The sequence below is a fragment of the Clytia hemisphaerica genome, unplaced genomic scaffold, assembly GCF_902728285.1.
Source record: "Clytia hemisphaerica strain Z4C2 unplaced genomic scaffold, Clytia hemisphaerica genome assembly, whole genome shotgun sequence".
Classification (NCBI taxonomy): domain Eukaryota; kingdom Metazoa; phylum Cnidaria; class Hydrozoa; order Leptothecata; family Clytiidae; genus Clytia; species Clytia hemisphaerica.
This window is the reverse complement of record NW_027103394.1, coordinates 693,691-717,801: the sequence shown is the minus strand read 5'-3', so window position 1 is coordinate 717,801 and position 24,111 is coordinate 693,691. Positions and strand designations below refer to the sequence as shown.

Sequence of the window (24,111 nt, the reverse complement as noted above, 5' to 3'; positions counted from 1 at the left end):
GACTTTAAAGCTTGATATTTCGTGAACAAGAAATAATAGGAAGATAGTAAAATCATTTTTGATTTCAGGAAGGATTCAGTTTTACGTATACTAAATTTGGGGTTTTCAGCTTATTCCAATAAAAAGTTCAATTTTTTCAAGCGACTCTAAAATTATTTTCACTCACTTGTTTTTGAAAGTTCAAACATAGTTTTACTCTACTCAAAAATGGCTTTTTAATGAATTCTGTCTCTTGGTTATACCATTTGTGGATAAAAAGTTATGGCTACACTAAAAAAGTTCAAAGTTCTCTATCAACTACAATTACTTTCTGAACGTGTCTACGTCAAACAGATGGCTCAATCTATTCCCCTAACAAAATACGCATTGCTTTAAAAAGATTAGATTTTCTGTAAACATAAATGGCTATATCTTTTGATGGAGAAGTTTTTAGAGAAAAATATTTTCAGAGGTCATTCCTTTGAAGTATGTGATGTGATTTAGGTATATTCAAAAATATTTTTAGTTCCCCTTTGAGCTTAGTCCAGTTTCTTCTTTGGTCGAGCTTGGGCGAGTTTCTTCTTTGTTTGAGCTGAGTTGAGTTTCTTCTTTGTTTGAGCTCTGTCAAGTTTCTTCTTTGTTTGAGCAGTTAATCTTAAATATCAAATCAAATTCATCATTCAATTAAAAAGTGGTTGCACTAAACCAGATCTGGTTAATCAAATAATAAGAATCGATAAAAGAACTGAGGTTTCAGAAACCAAACTGACAAACTGATATAATGACAGGTGCCAAAAACTGCGACCTAAGGCTCCTCTTTCAATAGCCATCTACCAAAGGTAGGACAGGGTGCCACTTTTTCTCCCTAGATTGCTCCACTTGATCCTTCTCTTTAAAAATCTCCTGTCCCCCCTATGACTTTTTGTTTTTTAGTTTCCCCCTTCTTTTTTTGCTTTTCCCCCAGAAAATTCTAAAAATATCAGTTCCCCCCATATAACCATATAAATTTCTCAAATTTCAACCTGACACAAACGTAAAATTTGACTGCGAAAGGAATACTAGATAAAATTGAACGAAAATGGGTTGATGTAAACAAACATGCTTAGAAGAGCAGACTTAAAAACAACAATGGATTGAAAAATTAAAATCAGAACAACTAATCACATGATATCATATGGACTGACCTTGGTTGCTGAGATAAAGTTGTAGTAATTTCACACTCCCCCCACCAAATTTGCCAACTATCGATGTTTTCCCCTCTCTTTTTCCCCCATTTACTATTCAAATTTTAATTTTCATCCTCACCCATCCAAAATTGGTTCCCTTTTATAAAGGGGGGGAGCACACTTTATGACAATGCCACACATACCACATATTGACTCATCTAAATTCCCTCTGTTAATGCTTCGAATGCATAGAAGCCGTTATAAAGCGTTTTGACCAATTATTCAATCTCCTCACTTGTCAAACAATGTTCCTGATATAATAGACAAACGATAATAAAGGAAAGTCCCGTCACAAGGAAATAACCCCCAAAACACATCATGAGATAATATTGACATATTTCAGGAATAAAACCTAACTGACCTAACTTTTAATACTTGGACCCTAAAATTGTTAGAAAGTCAAAAGTTCAAGTTAGACTTTATTTGATGAGTTTCAGCCTTATTATTCTTATAAAAACAGTGTATCCAATTAAAAAACCTACCTTCTCAGTTTTTTTTCTAAAGCTTTGAGCTTACATCTAATGAAGTTGCTTACTGGCATTCCATCTTTAAAGAACTCCCTCCATTCCAATAGGATATCTAACCCAACAAATACTTTATTACTCACATTGAAGAGGCCTGAAACAAAACAAAATAGTGCTAGACTTTTTATAAGAAATTATTTTGTATAGGCTTGACTATTCCTAACTTTTTCAGCCTGCAATGTTTGTTATTCTGTTCTTATTTTTAGGCAAAATGGAGTTATTTAGGCTTAATACCTGAATATTGTAACTATTTTTTTCTTGAAATACTTAAAACGAAGCAGTTGCTTAAATTGTTCCCGATCATTGTACTTATCAAATAAAAAGAATGAATAGTTTTACTGTAGTAGATGCCAAGTTGCCAAATTTGCTACAAAATGCTAAAAAACATTGGACAAAAATATAAATAGGCAGTCCAATTTTATTTTTAAACAAATATTATATGGCAAACTTTTAAAACAGAAAATATACCTCGAGGGAAGAAATTTTGGTGCAAATAAATTTTAGCAAATTTGGCAAATTGCCTAAAAATTTTGCCAAATTCGCCAAATTTCTTTCCGTCGAATTTAGATTTACAGGACATTCGCCAAAATAAATTCTCGCCAAATTTTATTTCCTTTCAATCTAGTCTCTATTTCTCCTAAAAACCCTTTTTTCAGCTAAAATATTGAACAAAAATGGGTCGTTTGCCAAAATTCTCTCTAATTCTCGCCAAATTTTGAAATTTTATCAAATCGCCAGAATAAGTTCTGCCAAGATGTACCAAAATATGTAAGGCATACACTAACTATTTTCATCGTTTGCTACGTTTGCTGAATTTTTAATCTAATGTAGCAAGAATGGGCCCTTGGGTCAATGTTAGTTAAATATATAGAAAGCTCCATGATAGATATAGTCCAGAAAAGGCAAGGATGTTTATTAATTATATACTCCTTAGCAGGACAGTATTTCGATAAAATGAGGGGGGGGGGCAAAATTAGCTGTTTTTTTGTGAAATGCAGTTTTAAGTTTTTTTAGTTTTCTCCTGTTAACAGCTGTGGAGTTTTCTTAACGCGACACGCTGAAGCTCTAAAGATCGCTAAAAACTAACATCTGAGGAAAATGCCCCTGTCTCTACAGAAGATTTTAAGTCAACTTTTTGTCGCGTGTCGAAACACCAAAACTGTTTTTTACTCTTTGGCGCTCTGTTTAAAGCTTTCCTTTTTTTTGTTTTGATTTAGTTCTACCATCTTTCTTTTGTTTTTCACTCGCCACTAGTCTTTCCGAAACGCGGTCCGTGCATAGACGCACAACCATATTCTTCAGATTGTATATTTTCGCCCACGTCTTTAGAGCTTTAGCGTACTGGGCCAGAAAATAAACAATCTGCTATCAGGTTATCTCCTGTTGGCCCCAACTAAGATATATATTGAAAACAATGCTTCTAAACAAACTAGCCCATAATTGTCCTTAAAATTCTAAAAAGGAGAGCAAAACTAGCCCATAATTGTCCTTAAAATTCTAAAAAGGAGAGCAAAATTAGCTATCATCTGTATTAGATTCTTTATGACTGCGTTCCCTTAGTTTGAATGAACCCGCAAGATCTCTTATGTATGTAATTAAAAACAAAATTTTTACTACTTTCTTGTTAAATCAGTGGGTAACAAATCAAACTCAAGAAACTAACAAAAGAAACTGAAATTATAACTTACAATACAATATACAAGAACATAAAAGTCAAATTTTTGTGAAAAACAAAGATAGTGTTTTTCAGCCAGAAACAGCTGTTTTGTCCAGTTTTTGCGCTTTTGGAAGCTCAATATCTTGAGTTAGGTACTGAAATCACCTATGCCTCAGCGATTGTATTAGGCAGCTGCACATATTCCTTGAATTTCTCCAGGGATATCTCCAACATTGAACGTTGAAGATCCGCCGGTCCTTCTCTGCTACTGCAAGCGATGTCTGAAAGAAGTCCCAGAAGAGGACAATCTCCATATAGGCTGGAATCTTGTGGGTTGTTGTAATGGTTGTGCCTCCTCGGGTGGTTGGTTTGCATTTTGCTGATCCTGTGACTCATCGGCTGGTTCGTTAAGATGTTGTGGATCATGTGACCCCTCGTCTTGTTGGTTATCATATTGTGAATTCTCCTGTGACTCAGTCGGTTGTCCATTGTTCATTTTGGTTTGTTGGCGTTCCTGGCTTGTTGGTGTTTCTTGTATATGTTGCTTGAATGTTGCAATGTGTCTTTCTTTCTCCTTCTAAAATTATTCAATAAGACTTTTATGAGTAAATTCCTCTACCTACTTTTTTTTTATTCCACAAAATTACATTAATGCACAATCAAGGCAATCTTTATTTTTGATAACGAGTTAGGCAAACACTTTTTTATTTTCTGGTTTACTGACGGAGGTAAAATTTTGGACCGGAGGATGGAAAAAAATAAAAATAAAATTTTATGAAATTTTCTAAAATATTGATTTTAAATGAAGACAAAAAGAATAAAGTTTTTGTGAATATTTTTTCAGTCCAAGTGTAACTTTTTTAAAAGCTTGTGATTGTACTCACTGCTTTGAGATATAGAAAACTTTCAATCATTCCCATTGCATTCCCATTCCATTGTGATTTTGTCCAAAAAAGTTGTTAAAATTCTTTGCTTGTAAAAGCTTTAAGATGATTTTAAATACAGTGGGGAATTCCTTTGAAATAATGGGAAAGCAGGGGAAAGTACTATATCATAGTGTAATTATTTTGGTTGTTTTAGGTTGGAGGAGAAAAAAAAATTTGAAATTTATATCTTATTTATATTTTATTTTCTCAAAAAAAAAAACGTTTGGCAAATCCGTAAACCAGAAAATAAAAAATTGTTTGCCTTAGTAAAGTTTTCTTTCAATGCTAGTTACTCTTGCTCACTATTATGAAATTTTCGAAAATGAAATGTTTAATGATCTCAATGTCATTGGTTTTGTAACAACACATCAAAGATCTCTACTAAAAATATATTAATGTAAATGCCTTTGTCTTAAGTTGCCAAACGTGAAACGGGACTCCAAACTTCTCTTTCAATTCTGGGACTATTTCCAGAGTCCCTTTGTCATATATGGCATACTCAACATTCCTCTGCTGTCTCTCAACTAACTCCTTTACCATATTTGAAAACTTGTCAACGGGGAGTCTTAATCTGTGGCTTTCAAGCTTCAGTAAGCTATTCACACATTCCACTCAGATTGTGGTAAATGGCTTCTCTCCTAGACCAGCTGCTAGACGTAAAGGTTTTAGCATATGCTTTTTCATTGTGTTGTGGAGATTCTTTTTCAGCCAAAACCAAAAATCTCTCCCTTTGTTGCCTATGAAATTTAATTTATATCTTCAAAAAATAATTTAATAAATGTAATAGTCAGTCAGCTAGACAAAATTTTGGGCTCTGGAGAGGGAGTAAGCCTAAGGTGGTTTTTTGGTATCCTTAGGTATCCTAGTTATGGAATTAGTCGGGTGGACTGGTCAAATCGGTAGCTTAATATGATTTTCAGGGCCAAATGTAGGGTTCGTTGGTCAAAAAATGTTGTAAAATTTTAATGGTTTTTGGGGGTCGGGCAAACTTGTTTAGGCCATAACTTTTGATAAAATTGTTCTTTTTACTTCAAATTTGGAGGAAATCTTCATTTTGGTAAGTAGAATCAGAATTTAAAATATTTTTCTCAAAATTGGACTTTCAGGACCCATGGCTGGCCCCAGAAGGCCGACTTGGGTCAGAAAATGAAATTTTGTGTCTTGATCGATGCTTGGGGGGTATACCCATATAAAATTAATGAAGGATACTGAAAATACTTTAAAAAAGTTCACAATAGGGTACTAAAACATAAAATAATGTACAAGATGACAAGTTGGCCTCTCAAAAAAGTAGGGCGGGGAAGATAGAACTAGAAATTTCAAAAGCTTTCGCTACTTTTGGTAAAATTTGACAAAGACTCGATGCAATTGATTTATTAGCTTCAAATTTTGAGAAGGACTTCATTTCAATAGAATGGAGTCATAAAAAGTGAAAAAAAATTAAAGGGGCCTCGGGGACCTTCAACTGGCCCCGAAAGGCCGAAAATGGCCGACGACTTTCCTTTCACCGATTTGGTCATATTAAGTGTTTGAGCTGGTTTGAGACCAATTTGAATGATCAAAAGTTATTAAAATATCGTAAAAATAGTTTTTAGCACTAGTATAATTAGCAAATAAAATAAAAATTGGTTACCAGCACAGTTTCAACAAAAGAGATCTTTATCGTCATCAAAATTATCATCTTCACGGACTTCCATATCAATGTCACTTTCCTCATCGTCACTCTCATCAGTTTCATACTCACATTCATCATTATCGTCCTCGTAATCAATTTCATATTCTTCTGCTGGTTCCTCATTCGATTGGAAGTTTTCACATTCATGGTTGGTGCAAGCATCTGTACATTTGAGGGAGTTATCCACACAAGGGCACGATCCACGGAAACACTTCTTTAAACACGTGCAAAACATCATTTCCAGAACTTCATCTGGAGCCGGGTTCACCTTGTTCCACGAAAAAGTGAAATCACCTTCGTCATTCTGGTCCCAACCAAAATCAACAGGCGATGGGATGATAGGGTGACTTTGCAACGAGTTTCTCCATATGCAAACTTGATGGCAAGCACGTAGACTGTGTTGCCTTAGACTGTCAGCGCATGGCGGGATCATTTTGGGGTCGAGATGACCATGTTTTGCAGCGTACATTTTGTAACGAACGTTGTTTAAGTTCGTGTCTTTGTGGCCATACATATCGCAAACAAAACTTTAGATGATATTGAACTGTGCTTCGGTTAACTCTGGTGCATCTCCAAAAGTAGCAAATAGGTTGATGTATAGATCGTCATTCATCATCGTTTTTAAAGGTTTCACTTTGCCCTTGCCAGCAAAGGAGCTGATCGTATCGCACCCAGTAAATCCATGAAGACCTAGGAGTGCTCTCGAAACCCTTTCTACATCTTTGACGTCGTATCTTGTCTTAAGAGATTCCTTGATACCTTTTAGACTGATTATCCTGGTTTTACTTTTGACGCCAGTTTTCATGTGAATTTCAGCTTCAATTTCAGTTGCAAGACCAAGAGCAATTAATAGAACATCAGTATCAGGTGTATGGATGACTATTTTCTTGAAAGATCTTTTTGATATTTGTTCCGTGTGAAAGACCAGGCGCGTGTCTGCCTCCTCGTGGTTGCAAGCTAATGTTGGGTCTTCAGTACCACCGAGTTTAACACAGAATTCTTCATATGCCACATAAACTTGAGTGTTCCCAATGCAAGTGTGTTTCTTTTGCCATCTCAAGAAACCGAATGAGGGTCATCTTATTTGCTCCGTTTGAAAGAAGTGACGAGAATTGCTTCACCTTTTGACAACCAATGATCCTCTTGACCTCTAATTTACCAGACTCACGGTTTACTCGTTCTGCATTTTTAATGGATTGCTCACGATTAACATCGAAGACGATATCGATTCTGGAAGCATTTGTCGATGTTGCGATTGCGGTTGTTAATAAATGGTCGGCGTAGCTGTCATAGGTGTGTCCAGTTGGTTTAGTCTTCCTCACCAATGCCATACCATCGATAACTGCAGCAAACGGTTTTTTGACATTTTGTTCAAGAGAGACGTCTTTTTCCAAATGGTGCATCAGTGATGACTTTGTTGTTTTGTTTAGTGCTCCGCTACTCTCAGCCAAGGACCATGAAACGGGACCAAGAGGAAAACAGAAAACCTCTCCAAGATTGAGGGTGCGAAACTGTTTGATCAGGGCTATCTTCCCAAATATGTTTCTCTGTGCTGAAAACTGAGCTTCTTTGCCATTCATCATTTTGACAGTTTTCTTCAGCAGCTTTGTAAAGGTACCCAGGTTTAGTTTCGTCAAGGTAGCAAAGTCAACTTCATTGCTTTCCAACCTTTCTTGCTGAAACTTCACGAGTGCGTTTTCACCTAACACCTCTGCATCCATTAGTTGGTCACAGACTTCTGTTGTTGCAACACCTGATGTAATGCTTATCAAATCCACTTCATCGAAAGGATTCACAAACATGGAGTCGATCGTGTCTTTAACAGTCTTGACATCCTTTTGGTCACGTCTAATTCGTGCAGGACTTAAATCGGGATGCTTCGAATCCTTTGACATAGAGAGAAATTCTTGCATGTGTTTGCGGACTTCAGCTCTGTATGCTGCGGTAAGTACCCATCTTTGAACGGCTCCTTAGTTTGTGCTGAACCCTTAAATGAAATAACAAAAGCTAAAGTAGTAAAATTGAAATCACATTACTGTTGTCTCAAAAGATGTGACTTAACTATTTAAAGTTCGAAGGTTATTTAAGAAGATAATGATAAACGAAGTTTGAGTGATAACAATTATGTAAGCTCAAGTACCTGTTGTTCCACCTGGTGTCTTTGTGTCCTTGTTGATTGTTGTTTCAATCACTTTGTCAGCTTCCATTCTTTCGAAGGGGTTATCAGGTGATAGTTGAACGGAGAAGTTACCACCTTCAAACTCTGCATACACATCAGGAAAGTTGCTTTCAAGATGGGCTAGTTCTCGGTAGTGGGCTGTCAAATATCGAGAGTAGTTCTGTCGATCGTAGGCGAAAACCCAAGGTAGAGATTGTCGTATCGAAATCAAGTATAATGCCCAATGACCACTGCGAGTTGCAAAGGTAATGTCGAAAAGAAGCTCACACATGTCCAGAAATGACAACCAAAACTTTGCAAGTTTTCCTTGTCCTGCTAGGCTCTCTTTGAACAAAGTCAGGTCATTGGAATACTGTTGCATTTCTTTTGACGTCACCACACCATTGAAGTCGTCAAGGGCAGCGGGTCCAATGTTATCATGTAATGCCTTGACAGTTGCTGGATACTTGATCGCAAACTTTTCCAAAAGCAAGCGCGAAAATGACTCGTAGAGGATTTTGTACGCCCTGACTGCTCGTTTGTAGGCACGTGATCCTGAAAATATGGTGTCAACAGAACCTTCAGCGACGAGAACACTTTGGATCACCAAATCCTTGAGGCCAGCGGTTTGAATCGAGCAGCCATGACGGCAAGAAAGGTCATGATGATATGGAAGGTGCCCATCATCAGGAAGACGCTCTTAAACTTCTCTGGCTCCTTACACTTTATCTGATACGCTTTTGCATAGATGGCCTGATCATAAACACAAACGATCGATCTGACCTTGAGTTGGTCTTTGATGCGAAGAGCCCGCTCCAGCATGTGATAGATCGTCGGCATTTCAGTAGCGGGGGCATCCAAACAATCAAGATAACCAACACTGCTTGGTCTGATGGGAACGTCTTGTCGGATCTTGATAAAGAAACCTGTCCAGCTTGGTACGTGCTGCATAATTGGTTGACTGATTCTTAAAGCGACCCATGCGTTGTAAAGGTGACTTTGATCAGCTCGAAGAATGTCAGCAAACGAATCTTCCTCGACAGCAGGGGCTTTCTCTGGTCCTATCCTTTTACCAAGGACATAATCCTTTACCAACGTTGGAGGGTTTCGAAAAATTCTGAAAGAAATTAAGAGAAAAATATTATCAACCTGAAAATAAGTTTTATTGGAAGCGAAATTCACTATCAAATTAGCAATTTTTCAAGGACCAATTATATGAAGTTAATACTTTCGCTTCGTGTGTACTGATTGTGACGGGAACTGTCCTCCGCGACCACCTATCTCAACTGTTTTGTTCTTGTTAACAGGCTGGATGATTATGGAATTGACTTTGTGCGTTGTTCCTTCACCTGAAATTGAGTTTATTAACAAAGGTTAGGTCTACCATAACTATTTTTTAGGCCTTCTTCTAATCCAGCTAATTATTCGAATAGATTATTACTGTATTTATTTGGCTTGATTTCTTACGTACCAGATAGTGTTTCTTCGAGGCGATCAATGTTGTCTTCAGCAAGCATAGCAAACGGCAGAAAGGTCTTCCTCTTTATTTTGTTCAGTAGTGGCGAGTCTCATTTAAAGGTCGAAGGTAATCTCTGTAGCAAGATGAATGATAATGTGCTTCCTTTGCAATCAGTTCGTCGCTGGTGACTTTAAGAATTTCAGAGTCACATCTTTCCATGGCAATTCTTCTGATTTTTTCATCAGCTCGCAATTGAACGCATTATGTAAGGCCTTCTCGAGTTCGAGTCCCAGTTAAGTACTTGTCCATTTTACAAAATATGCATCTTTTAGGAAGGGTAAGGCTTTCCGAGTCACCAGAACTTAAACGCGAGGACTTTCGTCTCGGAGCTTCCGTTTCAATATCCACTGCTTCTGGAGTTTCCAAGGGAAGTGACAGTAGGTTTTTCTAAGATTAAGAGCAATGGAATTGATCACTTCGAAATACCTTGTCGAAATCCTCTCTCCAGGGCCAAACTATGTTGGCCCTCGGTTAATTATTCTCATTTTGCCTGGTATCCTGTTGAAAAATGAGCACCTTCAAAATGACTTTATGCCCCTTAAGACTAAATATTTCTCTTTTTATAAGCATAATACTTACAGGCAAATATACTTAGGCTCAGGATTGGGTCTTAAACAACGGAAACAATACAAGATTTATATTGAGCTTGATCAATTGGCAGACACATGCTTAAAGTACCATTAACTGTGTCTTCATAAAGCTCTAAAATGAAAAGAAACTTACTTTTGCCAATATAACATTCAGTGCTTTGCTATGGGTGTAATTCTTTCTGCAACTGTTATGGTAGTAAATGACAGGATAATTGTTGTTCTCACTGGTGGATGCCGATGACTCCGGTTGCAAAACTTTCTTATCTCCCCGCAATCTAGCGGCCTTCAATAGTTTTTCCCAAGACTCCAAAGACGGTAATTTTGTCAATGCTTCATTTGAATTTGTGCAGTGGATGAAACAACTTTCACCAGCATGCTTATCATTTTTCTTGTTCGACTCTTTCTTTTTCTTTCCTCCAGGAACCCAATCCTCGTCATCATCGAGTGTCTTTTTTCTTTTCTTTGTTTTTGCCATGCTCCGATATTTCTTCAAACTTCATACATAGATACCAAGTATCAACAAAGTCATTATAATATGAAATGAAATCTCTCTACCTCGCCTATATCAATCCTTTAACTTAACACGTCTCAAAATTGGAAAATTTACCAAAATTTGCAAATTTCTCCTTTTGTGAACATGTTAAATAGTTATAATTAAATCTTTATCAACCCGACAAATTATTATAATTCATTTACCATTTAATTAAAACAATAATACCATTTAACGCCATTTAATATCTACACCACAATTCGATTTTTGATTCCTTTAACTCTCGTCTTTTCTTGATTAAGTCCTCTCAAAATTCCTGCTTAAATACTATTTACAAAAACGCTGAAAATTCTATAATGTACAAATCAATAGATATCTATTGTGCCAATGAAAATGAAGATTTTCAGGTGTGTTGTTTCATCTTTAAATTCTGATGAGTTTGCAGTAAAACTTGTTGTAAACTTGTTTTATATAAATTAAAGTGCTGATAGTTCACATTATGCAATTATTACATCACGAAGAAAAATTGCTGATTTCACATTAAATATAATCGTTCTTCTTTTTTGTAAAGTGGGTTCAAGGTACCCATTGTGTAAATAAAGTTTCAAAATTCGAATTCATAATCAAGAACAGCAAATATAAAGTGCTTTTGCTTTCCAAACTTATCTTTAACCCTAAATATGGCCAAGTTAGAGAAAATTAAGTTGTCGGCCCTTCTCGGCCTCTCGGGGCCAGTTGTAGGTCCCAAAGGTCCCTTTCAAGGTTTTTTCACTTTTTATGATTCCATTCTATTGAAATGAAGTCCTTCTTAAAATTTGAAGCTGATAAATCAATTCCATCGAGTCTTTGTCAGATTTTACCAAAAATAGCAAAAAAAGCGAAATTTTAAATTTTTTAGTTCTATCTTCCCACCCTATTTATTGAGAGGCCAACTTGTCTTCTTGTACATTATTTTATGTTTTAGTACCCTATTGTGAACTTTTTTAAAGCATTTTCAGTATCCTTCATTAATTTTATATGGGTATACCCCCCAAGCATCGATCAAGACACAAAAATTTCATTTTCTGACCCAAGTCGGCCTTCTGGGGCCAGCCATTGGTCCTGAAAGTCCAATTTTGAAAAAACTATTTTAAATTCTGATTTTACTTACCAAAATGAAGTTCTCCTCCAAATTTGAAGTAAAAAGAACAATTTTATCAAAAGTTATGGCCTAAACAATTTTGCCCGACCCCCAAAAACCATTAAAATTTTACAACATTTTTTGACCAACGAACCCTACATTTGGCCCTGAAAATCATATTAAGCTACCGATTTGACCAGTCCACTCGACTAATTCCATAACCAAGATGCCTAAGGATAGCAAAAAACCACCTTAGGCTTACTCCCTTCTCCGGAGCCGAAATGTCAAATTCTGGGGTCGTAGCTGATGGGCAATCCTAAGAAAAACGTTTGATTTTCAGTCTGTGGCCGGGTAAGTTTTTTTTAGTCACTTCTTGGCTGATTTTTTTATTTATTTTTTATTATGATGATATTATGTATCATTTGATATATGTTCGAAAATATGGTTTTAAAAAACTTTTCAACTAAGGCCAACCCTAAAAAATTCTTCCTTTCCGTGTTACCGAGTGACAAAAACAAACTCGTGCGGGAGGCCGAAACTAATTTTTTTTGACATTTTTTAGGATGTGAAGGGTGTTTAAAGGGAGATTGCGTTCCTTAAAGTCATACTTTAAAACAACTATTAACAAATTTCAACGCACGTCTCTTCATCTGCCATGAAATTTGATTGGTTAATAATGGAACAAATAAAAGATCTGATTGGCCGAAAGAGAGATTGCGTAACATGACGCGTGTGTGTACTCTTCAATCAATCATTTTAACACCTATTTCTCTTTGTTTTGAGGAAGGGACAATTATATTATGATGTAATTGGAAGGAATGAGGGAAATGAAGTAGATATTTTTGAGAGTAATGTCTTCACCAGGCATGGAATATCCCCTTATATCTCAAGCATCACATCGAATGATGTTTTGAAATTCGGTACCCAACAAGATCGATAGCATTATGTAGCTTTCATATAAAAATTATATCGATTATCAATAATTTTCCTTTTCAAAAAAGCGTTTGAAACCTATGTTTTTATTTTTTCTGGGAAACATTTTTATCTTTGTTTTGATCATTTGCCAATATTTTTTCTCTTTCTGTGTGCGAGTTTTTTTTATGAAGAGAGTGCCATGTAGCACATGTAAAAAGAAATGAGAAATGACATTAGTTACTTGACTATATGTTGTTCTGTGTTGTTTCTAGTTATAACTTTAAGGAACGCATTCTGCCTTTAAGTTTAAACTTTATATTAGATGTTAGCTTGTTTGATTTTCCAAAATTTCAGAAATTCCTACACCCATACAAAAGATCAAAACGGAAACCAACTTTTTTAGGTTTGGCCCAATTCTGTTTTTTTCTAAAGTCAACATTGAAAAAAAAACACTTTAAAATCACTTAAAATTTTAAAAATATTTTAAGGATGGCGTTAAAATATCTATTTTCATAAAGGGTTTTGATCCTTTCTAAAAAACCTGAACTTTGGGTGACTGTTAAAATTAAAAAGTGTGGAAATATTTCAAATACCATTTTTGAAAAGTGAAAACATCAAAATTTGTTGATATGGTCTATGAAGTCCGTTAATATACATACCTATTTGATTTTCCCATTCTGATCTCAACTGATGAAATTGTGTCTCAAATCGTGCGTCATTTTCTGCATCCACAGGACCTTCTCTGAATACAGATCCACGTTGGCCACCAAGAATATTTGCAAGTATAACTTTAAATTTGGCATTTTCTACACCAATGTCCTTCAGCTTTTGTTGGATATTTTTCCTGAAGTGTATAAAACATCGCAATTTGTTGCACTTTGTACATACAGACAAAAAGGCTTCTGCTTTGGATCTTCGCTATCTGTGCCAAAAAAATTGAGTTCTTTTATTCCTTTCTTTTTACTTACTAGAAACTGTGGAAGTTCTCTGTAAGTTGATTCTGTTTTCCTCTGGTGTATTAACAGTGGCCCCACCATACCCGGATGTTTCAGACTTCTTCTGTTTCTCAAGTGTTTGTGTTCATACTGAGTAGAAGTGACGCTAAATGCACCCATATTAAATGTAGGATCTACTTGAAAAATGGAATTATTTTTGTGCAGAAACTTTCCAGATCTGATAAATGTTGTTCGTTTGCCAAGATGACGGTTGGTTCGGGTGCAAGTTTAACACTTTGCACAAATGCTGTTGATGGTGATTTTGATTGTTCTTTGCTCATTAAGAACAAGTGAGTGGTAAGGATCCAGGTCAGTCTTTTGTGAGACGTTGACATTATAAACTTGCTTGTGATTTCTGGGCAAACTACTTTCTGAATCAGCACCAAGCATTCCACCTTTACTGGTCATCACTGTGTCAAATACATGACGTGGACTGAGTGTTTTTGCCAGCTTTGTCATTTCCATCCTGGTGCTCTTTTTAGTTTGGATGAATGACTGATGTTTTGTTTTACGATTGGCGTGGTCACTGATAGCTTTTCACCCTTGACTTGAACTGGTAGTCAACCATTGTATGTGGTAAACGTTTTTGTTTGTTATCTAAAGTAATAATATGAAAAATCCTTGTGTTAAAAATTAAATTTTGAAAAAAGGTGCATCGTAAGGGCCGATTCCTTTCTAGTCACAAAAAGTGCAGCTAGTACTCTCAATGCAATCAACACCTTTATGTCATGAAAAAAACGATCACCAAAACACCGCCATTGCAAAAGTTATTGAAAAAGTAAAAATAGGTCTTACTTACCCAAACTCGCTGGACTAGCAAGGCGAAGCGAACACCCTTAAACGCGCATCAAGCATTTTGCATTGATATAATTTCCGCCCCTAACCCGCACGCTTTTTGTTGTCGTCATCTCCTAAACAACCCTAATTTATGCATTTATAACGTCAGCATAATGGCGGCAAACATTGGAATAAATTTGCCGTAAACACTTTCATTTTAACTCAAAAGGAACGTGAAAATGATAACATTGGAAAACAAGAGTGTTTTTGATTTCGAAATGCAGTGAATGCAGTGAACACCACAAACACTTCTCCTGGAAAGGTATGGTGTTCTTAGGACTTTTAATTTGTAAAAAAGGCATGAAAGGAACTAGAAAAGTGTCAAAACTTTTGCAATGGTGGTGTGCATAGGACTTTTTTGACATGAAAGGAATCCGCCTTAATTTCATATTCTATGACCTTGTGGAAAACCTTTTCCTCAGTTTGAGAATGAACTGAGGTCAGGTACAAGACCTTTTTAAGACTTAAAATCTTTTCTCATGAAAGTGACAAGATGTCCTTTTTGGATAGTTTTTTTTAAAAAAGTTGATTTTGCTACTTGTTTTTATCATATCTGGAAGATATTGTGTGGAGCAGCGTCCGATAATCGGACCATTAAAAGGCATAAAAATTTCAATTTTTGATTTTTTTTGCCTGTGCCGCAAATCTTTCTTTTCAGAAAATTCAAAAGCTTATTTTTCTGTTAATATGCCAATCAAGAGAGTCATTTTGAGTCAATTTAGTAGGGTTTTAGCTAGTCTAAGAAGTTATATTTTCTAAAATTTTCCTAGTCGGACCCAACCATGGTGGGTCCTCCTGATTAATTAATGCTAACTAATGCTAAAAGTAATGCTAATTTAAGGGTAAAAAATGCACTTTAATACTTGAAAACATAGTATTTGAGATAGCAAACTCTTGCACACTTAATATAATCCTGTTTATACTATTTTTGAAATGATTTTGGACGGGACAAAATTTTGAATATATTTTAAAAACAGATGTTTACATATACCCAAAGCCGGCAACAAAGAGCATTTGACAGATGTGACACCCCCACCACAGTGTGGATAGTACAAGGTGCAAACTATGCATCTTGGGGGACCGCATCTCCCTTTCCTTGTCCAGATTCTAAGTAAATCCAGTCAATCGTGACTTTTCGTGAAGCACAAAACTCCCTCATGAACCAAAATATATTTTTATTGCGATATTGTGTAAAGGGTGAAGCAGTATATTAAAGTGATTGATGTCATATTCAGAGATATACTTCTCAAGGATGGGTTCAAGTGATGCAAACATTGCATGGGCTTGGTGATTTGTTTTATCTGATATATCACAATAAGAAAATTGACCAACAGAAGTCCAAACATACATGGCATGGATAGTTATTTGATCTACACTATAGTAGGCGCTCTTCTTGGGCCTGACGAATCGCTGCATTTTCCGACCAGTCAATTTGAAATGCTGCCTCGTGTTCATTTTCTGTTGCACTTATCCTGGCAGATTTGAATGCACGGAGTTGCATATGTGCCTGCTGAAGATGATCTTTCAGGAACTTCAATTCTTCAATGAAATTATTGACCATGATCTTGAGGGGATGAGTAATATGCTGTTTCCTTGAAACTTTCGACTTCTTCCCTTTTTTTGTTACCACCTCAATCAAATTCCCTTCAGTGTAAGAAATTTTATCATCACGTTTTTCACCTTTTGACGGTTTGTTTAATTTTTCAAGGAGGTCATCAATTTCATAGTCATCATTAACAATAGTTTAAAGCTCACAACTGTCAATTAGCTTTTCACGAATTAAATTTTCTGCTTTCAATTCAGGGTTAAGACAAGCTTTACAAAGGCACGTACCCCAATCAGAAGCAGACACTTTCTTTACATTGAAGGGAATACGCCTAGTAAAAGTTTCGTATGAACATTTCAAAGGGTTCTCAGCCAAGAACTTGCAATATAGTGTCTTGGTAAAGTTCATGGTTTAAGCCCACTTTTCAGGTGCCCCCATTGAAGTATGGTGCCCCCAACGAGTTAGGTCCCCTTGAGAAATTGCTTTGAGTTAGGTACCCCTATACAGCCAATAAATTTTTTGAATTGACACTTTTTGTTCTTTGTCATTTATAAAATCCTAATGATTTTTGGGGTGGTTTGGGAATCACAAAGTTGTCATAACAAATAAATATTGGTTCAAGAAATCTTTCAGAAGACTTTGCTTTCTTTTTTATATACCCTATTGTAGTAAAACCCTGTAGTATAGCATAATTTGGAATAAAAATTTGTCTTTTCTAATTTCTAAATAAATAACAAAACCTACTCCTATCAGATAATATAAATATAACACATTTTAAGAGTTTTCGTTTTTAAAGCTAAAGAATCTTTGTGTTTTAGATAACAAACAAGAAGCCCAGAGGGCATGAAGGCCCAGCGAATAAAAATATGAGATAACAAGACTTGAGTAGCAGAGGGGATTTGAACCTGGAGTCGCTAATTCAAGCCATAGACGCCTTAGACCATTCGGCTATCTCTTATTTGCAGTAATGAGAAATAATTCATAATATTTAGTTTTTTTCCTAACACGTGAACAACTGAACTGTTCACATGATAGAGAAATGTAAAAACAACTTTTTTAAAAGAACATCTTCCTAAAGAGAAGGTTTGTTACGGTTATTTATGTGTAAATCACATTGTTTTTCTTAAAACGTACTACACCTGTTATATTCTTATAGATTTAATAGTTAATTGTATTTTCTCCTTTTATGTTTTTAACCAATAAAGACGATTTCAATTGTTTTTTATTCTGTCAATCATGTTCTAACAGCCAATCAAATCCTTCGCAATATGTACTAGCCTGTGCTGTGCTTGAAAACGCGTATCGCCTAGTAAATTGTTACACACTGACACCGGGCAGAATGCTAATGAAAGGCCCACTACGCTAAAGCTAGCTGGGCCAATAACAAATACAATAATATTTTCCTATCTATGTGTGTGTGTGTGCGTGTGTGTGAATATAAATGTAACAAATTTTAAGAGTCTTCTTTTTTTAAATTAGCTAAAGAAAGCTATGCGTTTTAGATATGTAGTATATAACAAAATATATCAGAGAATATAAATTATTAAAGTTTTCGCTTTAACAATTTTTAATTAAATTTTCGTTTTTAAAGTAAACTCAAGACTTTCTAGTTAGTAAATAACAAGGTTGTAAAATAACCCGCGCGTAAAATAATCTCCTTAACATGGTAAGGATCTATGAATTTGTAACAAAGATTTTAAATAAAAGCTTCACTTTCCAAATAAATAGCTATGGATAAATAGTCCTTTCTTGAAAAGTATCTACTAAACGCTCTACAAGAGATTTTCAAAAAATAACTTTTAACATTTATGGCGACATATGTAACAAAATAACTGTCTAGGAAATATTAAGTCAACAAGAATAAAAATCAACATGTTTCTTCACAAAGACACTCGGTCGATGTATGGTTTTTATAGTGTTGAAAGCTTTATAGAAGAATTTTAAATCTCTATCAAATCAATCTTTCAAAACTAAAGAATCTAAAATAAAATAAACGAGGAAAGTAGTGAATTTCCGAATTACTTTTGAAGGCAGCTTCTAGCCTGTTTGCAGAGTTGATCATCGCTACCATCGATGCCCATCGCCGATAACAGATGAAGGCTTTCAAGAGTCGAAGGTTTCAAGTTAGCCCGGTCTTTATAACAAATTTTCGCAAGTTTAGAGAAGCTTCTTTCGATTGGCCTTGTCCCAGGGGACACGGACAAAAGAAGCAATACCAGATCGGAAAGGTTAGGGTAATCAATTGCATTATCTCCAACGATTTCATTCCAAAACCTTTTGATGAGAGAAACAGCCGGTTTATGATCTTTGAAGGTGACCCACTTTCTATTGATCACTTGCCAAAGAGATCTGAACTCACAAACAATTTCATTTTCAGTGCATGCCAACTTTGGTGGACACAAAACCTATATGGTGTAATCTTTGAAGTCGCCCTTGTAAGCCACATCATCGATTTCGTGCCGCTTCTCTTTACCATACACATGATACAGATTGTGGATGAAGCCAATTCTTGTTTCTTTGTTAATTTTCCTTCTGAGATCGAAAGCTGATGCAAACTGAACGATTGTGCTTTCCTGACTTTGATCCTTGGCATTTTCAATCAGGTTTTCAATCACTTTCTTTTTCAACGAGACAGCTTCTTAAGATCTGCTTTCTTCTTTGTTGTGTGGCGGTAAGAACGGTGAGAAGTATTTATTTGAATCGAATGTCCATCTGATCAAAGTAAAGAAAAATATTTTTCATTAGCCTTTAGCTTTAAAATCTGATTAAGAAAAAGGTATAAAACAGGATATAAGATAGTTGATAGATTGATTTACAGACGGCACTATCATACACTTAGAGCCCATTATAGACAATCATGTGATTATCAAAACCAGCCAAAATGAAAGATGACTAATCAACTTATTTTTAACAAACAAATAACAGTGAACAAGAAAGGTGTACCTTCGTTCTTGTGCATTGTATTTCCGTTATCGTGTTATCAACGTCGCTCAATCCTTTGAAAAATTTGTCCACAAGTGGTGTTCGAATACCATGTAGTTTCTCTTTTGGTTACAAATATGTATTGTGGTTAGAAATATGTAATCCTATGGTTATATGTAAATAGCCTATGGTTATATACACGCTTCTGTCTGATAACTGTTTTTTTGGTGATTCAAAAAATATACTTTTTGCGTTGGAAAAAGGCGTAGGACATATTAGATTGCTGCTAGCGGGCTAGCGCTACAATGCACTACAATCTTTTCGTCAATTTATATTTTGTACATGTACAATACAAGATATATTGTCTATTGTACTCTTCTTAACCAATCGAGACTTTATAATCAATCACAGCAACATTTTAACATTAAAAAACTACACGCTTCAAAATAATACAGCTACTATGCAATCATATATGCACACTGAGATTTATTTCTGAGTTAAAGTCATTTAGAACACTTACATCGATTTCTATGAAAAGACTTTTCCCGTTGTTTTTCTTGCTAAATATTTGGTCAATATTTTCCATCAAGTAGCACAGCTTCTCTCCTGAAAACAAAATACAATGCAAATTTGAAAACCTAAAAAAAACTATACACTAAGGGTGGAGGACAACAATTTTCAGTGATTTTACCCTTTACCAGCTATTACTGATATTCAGATGTAAAAATGGATACTTATATTTCTGATATCAAACCATTTTCAGGATGCCCAAAATACTGTTGAAATATGAATATTTTCGAAAATACTGCGCAATTCCAAAATCTCATACCCCACCTAAAATGAAAACTTGAAAGCTTAACATACCTAATTCATTCGATTTTGGTGGTTTTGCAACCCTGCTCACGCCAAAGAAAATGAGCTTTTCTAAATGATTTTTGAGTCTCGACGCACACTGGTTTGCAAAATCATAATGGTTATCGAATGGTTCCCTTCCAAGAATTCTACCGATTTCATTAATCATCAGGGAAAATACCTCTAAGTGAGTGGGCCTCACGGTGAGGCATTCCCCATGTCCCACCATGTCCAGTAATGGGCGGTTGTGGAATTTTATTATTATTATTATTATTATTGCAAATACTGCTCCGACTTAGTGGTCTGTTGCATCTGATAGTCCAGCATTTGAAAAGTTTTCTTTTTTTTGACCAAACATGCACTGCGTGAATGCTCATCTGATCTTGATGGTAATAGGCCGACTTTTCTTTTTGGGCTTTTCTCTCACTTTTGAATTTTCAGACCAATCATTTGGAGTGTGATAACTTTTTCTGATTCCAATGCCTCATTTCGTTTTTGTTCAAATTCTCTGAACTGCATATGCGCACGATGTACATGATTTTTTAAAGTGTTGAGTTCATCAATCAATTTCTCTGTTAGATCTTTAAGAATAAAAGTTGAATTTGCTTTGCGAGAGAGATATGTCTTTTTCCCTCTTTTTGTTTAGTTTGAGTTCCTTTCCCCACACAGAAACGTTAATTTTATCGTTAGCCTTTTCACATTTTGAAAGGCTTTTTATGTTTTCAAGCAAATCTTGAAATCCATATTCATTTCCAACTGCTTGTTCAAGATTTACTGTTTTTGGGATCAGCTTGAATGAAACAAGCTTTTGAACTTTCAACTCTGGATTTAAACAAATCATGCAGAGACAAGTCCCCCAATCTGAAGGAGTTGTTTTTTGGCCCAGAGCTTTAGCGTAACTGGGCCTTTAAAGAGAGTCGTGTTCGTGTGTAACGCTAAGCTATTAGCCGCATTCCGTCATAAAATAAAAAACATCCAGGCTGGTTGGCTATAATGGAGAGGCTTGAACAGATAAATAAAACAATAATTGAGATCTACAGCTTCGCGCTATATTTTTTGTTCGGGAAAGACTATCAGTTTGGTTTAGAACTTAGATTTTCGTTCAGACCGCAATGTGCGTTATTTATAATCAAATCAGCCTATGCCCAGGCTAGCTCTCAACAACCTGGTTGGATTTCTGCGAAACTTTCTTTTAAAATCTTATCGAGAAAGAAGAAGGATGCTTTTATACAATTTCTGTTTAATTTCTTTTTGTCATTCAACCGTGTTGTGGCAACATCTCTCCTGCTTCCAAGTGCCATGAACAATAAGGATTAATTTTTGAAAGGTATGTTGCTTTTTTTCTGGCCGTCAAAATAGATTTACCTCACTCGCAGACAAACATAAAAAGACTCAAAAAAGTGAGGAACTAAAAAAGTTTGTTTACATGCATCCAACTTTACAGGCACATGTTCAACTTTTTCGCACTTAGACCTTTTTATTTAAACTTTGTCATCTTTACCCCTGCGGACGACATTTTCGTAAAAATTAGGGCCTTGGTTTGGAATTTCCTCCCCCCCCCCAGACCCCCGCGCTCAATAGAATAGGATCTATCATCGGGACAGCTTGATGACAGATTCTCCGACTCAATTTTACTCAATTTTCAGGAGTTGGTCGGGCGACACGAAACGAAGATATTTGTGATTGCCGCCCTATCCGGATCGATAAGTAATCCATCAATCACATATCGATCTGTCATCAAGCCATCCCGATGGTCGATAGGATTGATCACATAGGTCTGGTTCCTTCTTAAAATGTAAATACTTTTGTAAATTACACTTTTTTAGAGGAAGGTATTGGAAATTCCATGTTTTTCTCATTTTTCAGAAAATGTCTTAGAAATCCCAAGTTTGTCAAAAATCATTTTGACTTAAATTCTGTGTTGCCACCCCTCCCATTTACAGATTGGAATGGCAGGCATTTGCATACGCTTTGGAACAGGGGCAAGGGTACCAAATTTTCGATATTTTCAGTGTACAAATACAATGTGGACAGCCCCAATATTACAGATATAAAATAGGGGATGTATAAGATTTTTTATATTGTTGCTGTAAAATCAAAAGGTCTACAGTGTTACTGGTATTTTATTGGTTTGATTGTCATTTGACTGGCTAGTTTAAAACGCAGGTCACAATTTCTCTCAAAAGAAAGTGTTAATAGAGCAACAGTACTCTGAGGCCAGAAAGATTGCATCATTTAACCCAGAATTCCCTCTCACCAAACCATTTTCAAAAAGTGACCCAGGAGGAGGAGTGGGTTTGAGTCTGCCCTAAAATCTAAGAACCTTTGTTTTAATCCCAGATGCGTCAAAAAAAGCAGTGGCACAAAACAAGTCAGGAGAAGTTTTAACTTTGACGAGAACTGAGTAGGGTGTAATCAGTGAAAAAATGACCACCCTGGAGAGGGTTTATTTTCAGACAGATACTAATAATCTTTTTTTTTTCTTTACAGTGTCCTGGTCAGCTCAATCAACCTTAAAGGCATAGGCAACAGAAGGTCAATACTGGTACCCAATTTTAGGTGAGCTCTCTGTCACTTTCACAGATTGAAGTGGAAGATAATGCTTGAGTGATTCTAAATAATCACACTTTTTCCAAAAACATACCTGACCTTTACTATGAGCGTACTGAGGCCACTTTTTTCATCTACTCTTCAAGCCCTACCAGTTGGTCATATTAGATATGAGAATTTCAGACCTTAAAATTTTCGTTTGTAAAGGGGACCCTTGATGACCATTTCAGCCCGGGAACCCCCGTGGGGCCCAAACTGGGCTTGTTTGGCCCGCCAACCCTGTGGATTTCTACGTATCAGTGGGAATAAAAAACACTAAGAGAATTTTTCTATTGAAAGGTGTTGGGACAGCGAGTCATGGCCTGGTCTATTTCCCCAAGATTAGTCAGTCATAGTCCGAACCCCTTCAAAAGAGACTTTAAAGTGCAAAAGAGGGGGGTCTGGGAGAAAAAGCTTCATAGAAAGGAGATGCAACAAATATTTATGTTATATAATTAATGAAACTCCTTGGCAGTGATAAAATTAAGTAATTTTTCTTTGTAGGGGGCTCAATTGCATAGAATCACATCAACAGATCAATGTTGTTTAATTTTAAAACACCCCTTTTAATTGAAGATCTTGAGATGTATACATTAATATATTGAATTTTTTCTGTTTTAGGTATCATTGCATCATCATCAGGTGGAGTGCAACAATAGTTATAAATCAGCGAACTTGCATCTATTCAGCTTTCACGGATTTACTTTGAAAACTCAGCTAATCTGGAATTCAGCTCTTTAACTCTGTTACACTGATTTATTCGGAAAACTCAGCTAAACTTGAATCTACTCGGTTTACTCGGCTCAGATTTATATAGCGAATTCGACTCATCTTACAGCTTACTCAACCAATTCGAATTCCTTGAGTTTGCTCTGTTTAAAAGAAATAAATACATTGATATTGTTATTTAACTCACATTTCTTGTACCTGTTCCCTTCTAAATTTTCCAAAGCATGATTTTTTGCGTTCCACCGTGCAAAATTTGTGCGAGTACAAAATTTGTGCGAGTAAGGAGCCGGCCTTCGGAAGCAAAAACAAACTAGATATGTTTTTAGACTCTGGGCCTTCATGCCCTTGGGCCTCTTGTTTTACATAATAAGGCATGCGACGAAAAACTTGAATATTTGGATGGGTCACAGGCAAGAAACAGCAAAAATTTATTTATTTATAGATAAATTTTCTACCTACTCTTATGGTAGAGAATCTTCAGATCTAACATAACTCATAAAAAAACCTATTATATAACATCTAGCATTTTCAGACATTTGATTAAAAAATTAATTAAGTTATTCTTGTGAACAATAAAATCATTAATAAAAGACAATAAAATGGTTATAAAAGATTTCCCCATATGTTGGATAAAAGTTTAATTTCTTCTTTTTCATTTAATAAATTAGTTTTGTGTTCCTTAATTGCAAGTGCCTCTTTGAATTTTCTCATTTGTGTTTTATTGGTAGGATCAGCTGGGTCACTTGCTATCTTTCTTGTATCTGGTGCCATTTTAGACATGTCTTCTCGGTCAAAGAAGCTTTTTACTTTTTCCTCTAAAGATACACGCTCTTTCCTTATAAATTTAAACCGATCTCATTTC

At 35.7% G+C, this 24,111-nt stretch overlaps 1 long non-coding RNA gene across 1 annotated transcript; it reads left to right on the top strand.

Annotated features, from left to right (window-relative positions):
* The first annotated feature begins 20,923 nt into the window (after positions 1–20,923).
* Positions 20,924–23,243, top strand: LOC136824874 (uncharacterized). Its single transcript, XR_010849183.1, has 3 exons — positions 20,924–21,258; positions 22,422–22,490; positions 23,142–23,243. It is a non-coding gene; the product is annotated as an uncharacterized lncRNA (long non-coding RNA).
* The last annotated feature ends 868 nt before the right edge of the window (positions 23,244–24,111 follow it).